This window comes from Triticum aestivum, chromosome 6D (assembly GCF_018294505.1).
Source record: "Triticum aestivum cultivar Chinese Spring chromosome 6D, IWGSC CS RefSeq v2.1, whole genome shotgun sequence".
NCBI classification, from domain to species: Eukaryota; Viridiplantae; Streptophyta; class Magnoliopsida; order Poales; family Poaceae; genus Triticum; species Triticum aestivum.
Genome location: NC_057811.1, coordinates 41,222,284 through 41,225,982, shown reverse-complemented (window position 1 = coordinate 41,225,982; position 3,699 = coordinate 41,222,284). Strand labels below are relative to the sequence as shown.

Genomic DNA, 3,699 nt, shown 5'->3' with positions numbered 1-3,699 from the left:
GAAGAGTCTCCACCCTTTCTGTCCCTTTTCTACTTCTTCCGTCTATCTTCCGTTCAACATCAAATTTACGTGGCTGAACAGTACTCTTTGTGTGTAACAAACCAAAAGTAAATAATAACAATTTGACCGAGACGTTCACGTGGCAGGATGTACAAATATAGGTATATAGAGTACTTACGTGTGTGGCCCAAACAGTGGGTTATTTCGCCCTTCGCCGGTGATATATCCCGGGCGGGAGCCTGTGTCCCATGAGCTGTCCGATGATTTTGACTTCCAGGTATATATTTTTACGGTACAAACATATATAGATCGCAACATTAGCATGTACTTTGAATGCAATTACCATGCATTTTTGTGTGCCTTTCTCTGGCTAATTGTACTGCCTTTGTCCCTAAATTCATGTTCTATAAACCGAGTCAAAAATTTAATCCGTCCACAAGAATCTTTTAACCACAGTCTAGCAATTCATGGATTGCCTTTTCAAGATAACTTTGAATAATTACTTCTATTCAGGAACCAGCGAGACACAGAAAATGTGTGTTTCATTAATTAATGATGTTTCTGGAATGAGCAGAATTTCAATCTCTTTGTTTTATTGTTAATTTCCAAACTATGTTAATAAAATATAAACCTACATTATACGCACTATTTTCCTATGATATCGCCTATTGTTGAATTTAAATAATATATGATATATATTGCCCTTATCTAGACTTTGTATTCTTTTTAAAAAAGAAGTTTGTTCTATGTGCAATACCAGGAAAGCCTATTGAATGTTCAAGCGTTGCTTCATCAACATCCGAAGAGCAACAAAGGAATGTTGAGCACGGTTGATCACCTCAAATGCCTCTGCATTGACCACTATTTCCAGGATGAAATCGATAACATAATGGACTCGTCTGTGGATCTCCTCCATAGTGATGATCTACTTGATGCAACCATTTCCTTAAGGCTGATGAGGGAAGTTGGATATTATATTTCGGCAGGTCAGTAAAATACTAGTTTAGTGTGTTGGGTTATATAGACACACGAGTTTTGAAACTTGAGTGCAATTTGGTCAATTATGATTTTATGTGATAATTTTGCTAATAATAAATTAGCCTTAGAATAACCAAGTTTAAGTAATAAAAAAGAACAGTCCCTTGTGTAGCATAGAAGCACCTCTCATGAGACGTATTATTTTCATTATGTATGACATGCACCTAAGGCACCTTCTTGTCGGTGTATGGCAGACGATGTTCTTCATAAGTTCACAAACGATAATGGTGATTTCAACCTTAGGCATAGCAAAGACCTTAGAGGGTTGCTGAGCTTGCATGACATGTCACACCTCAACATGGGAGAAGCTTCACTCTACAAGGCAATGGAATTTTCAAGCAAGCACCTGAAATTTGCACTTAAGTATTTGGAGCCAAACCTTGCGAGATATGTGATGAAGTCACTAGACCATTCCTACCATGTGAGCCTAGGGCAATACAAGGCTAGGCATCATTTGAGTTACCTCCAGAACTTGCCTTCTAGCTAGGCACACTGCAATTGAGAAGCTGGCACTTGTAGAATTTCAAATGAAGAAGTTGCAACATCAGAGTGAAATACAAGAGGTTAAGAGGTATGAATATAATAAAATACGCTCCTTCCATTATTAGTTGTTGCGGACATTGGCCCACCTGCATATTGATAAGAGAGGACTCACTTGGAATTAATAGGTTATCATCTTTTTGCTCATGTATTCGCACAGTTAAAGGTTTGGTGATTTTTTACTATGAAAACTTCATTTTCACACAGATGGTGGGTGGATTTGGGATTGTCTCAAGAAATTCCAGCTGCAAGGGACCAAGTTCTGAAATGGTACATGTGGTCCATGACTATCCTCGAGGGTTTCTCCTTCTCAAGATATCGGGTTGAGGCCACAAAGGTTATCTCAATGGTCTATATTGTGGATGACATATTTGATCTTGCCGCCACACAAGAGGAGCTCTCTCTCTCTCTTTAATGAGGCGATCAAAATGTGAGCAGTGATGTTCCCGTAATAACAACAACATTGCATTTCAGGAATGAAGTATAATTACTTTTGCTTGTAAATGAATGACATCTTAGATATGTCTAATTGCATATTAAAAATTCTATAGTTTTGACACATCATGTATACAGAGGTATTAGGATTGGTTTGACATAAATATTAGGCCTTTGCGAGAAATATCTTGATATACTAATAGTTTCATAATTATTCATATATATTCATACAAAACGAGAAAGGAGTGCATATTCAAGGCTGCTTATGCCCATAATGGCATATTTTTGCTACTGGTATAATCAAACTCATGGGTTAGTCGGGACCTTATACACTAGTAGAAAAAGGGTCAAATGTCAAGCACATTAGTGCCGGTTTGATTTTGAGCCGGCACTAATGTGTGCATTAGTGCCGGTTCCAACGGCTAGCCAGCCGCTTTCATTAGTACCGGTTCGTGGCCGACCTTTAGCACCGGTTCGTGCCACGGACCGGTACTAAAGTGAGTGGTGGCAGGATGTTGTCAGTCCGGGGCCCCTCCAGCACCTTTAGTACCGGTTCATGGCACGAACCGGTGCTAAAGGTCGTCCTACATAAACCCTTCGTCCACCCGAGCTCGCTCTGTTCTTCCCCTTTCCCCTCTCCTCTCTGTTCTTCCCCTCTTCCTCTCGAGCTCATCACACATTTTGCCCAAAATTTGTCAAGATTTGAAGGCCCCCATCAATTCAAATGATCACAAAGGTTAGCAACTTTGTCCTTTCATCTCTCATTGCTAGATTAGTTCTTGCAATGCTTTGTATAGTGATTAACTTATGAGTTTAGTAATTTGGTAGAAAATATATGTGCTAGTATTTGATTTATATGCAATCTGTGGTCAAAACTAACACTTAGTTTGCATATGTAGGTGTGGTTTACTTAGTGCCTTCTAAATCTCCTTCGTAACCACAGTCGATCGCCCGCACCGTTCCGTCGCCGGCACCACCTTGTGGTGAGCCTCCTGTTCATGAATGTTTTACATTACCAAATTGATGTTTGTGTGATTTGGATATATAGTTACTCGTATAATTATCTTACCCGTACGTTGTTTGTTATACATAGTGCCATGGTTTTGATATCCGTCCCCGTCGGCCCTCGTCCTTGTTATGATTCGGATGTGGTATATTCTCTTTTAAAACTAGTTGTTGCATTTCGTGTTTATGACAAATTATGCCCATCAAGTTGACATAGATATTTTTGTCTAGGAGGTTTGTGAACCAGAAATTCCAACCAACCCTATTGTCGAGAGGTTAAATTTAGTTGAAAGAGAAAACGAGTATTTGAAAGAAAAATTGAAAAGAATTGAGGGGGAGAAGATGGAATTGGAGTTGCATGTTGCCGATGTCGTCGATGATCACAAGATCAAGATGGAGAAAATGCGCTTGAAGATTAGAAAGATTAGAAAATATGCCATCGATAGTGAGGCTTGGTATCATTATGCTGTTGGATCAATTGTTACCTTAGTTGCGATCTTGATCGCATTTGTTGTTGCATTTAAATTCTTTAGTTAGAGAGTTATTTGTTTGTTGCATTTAAGTCTTGTATGAACTTTATGTATGAACTTGTATTAATTTGGTCTATTCGGTGTTGTGTAATGAAGATGAGCCCACAATGGATGTACGATGACCGATGCTCTCCTGAGTTCATTAATGGCA

The 3,699-nt window shown here is 39.0% G+C and overlaps 1 pseudogene; it reads left to right on the top strand.

Annotated features, from left to right (window-relative positions):
- The first annotated feature begins 889 nt into the window (after positions 1-889).
- Positions 890-2,019, top strand: LOC123142400 (S-(+)-linalool synthase, chloroplastic-like; annotated as a pseudogene).
- The last annotated feature ends 1,680 nt before the right edge of the window (positions 2,020-3,699 follow it).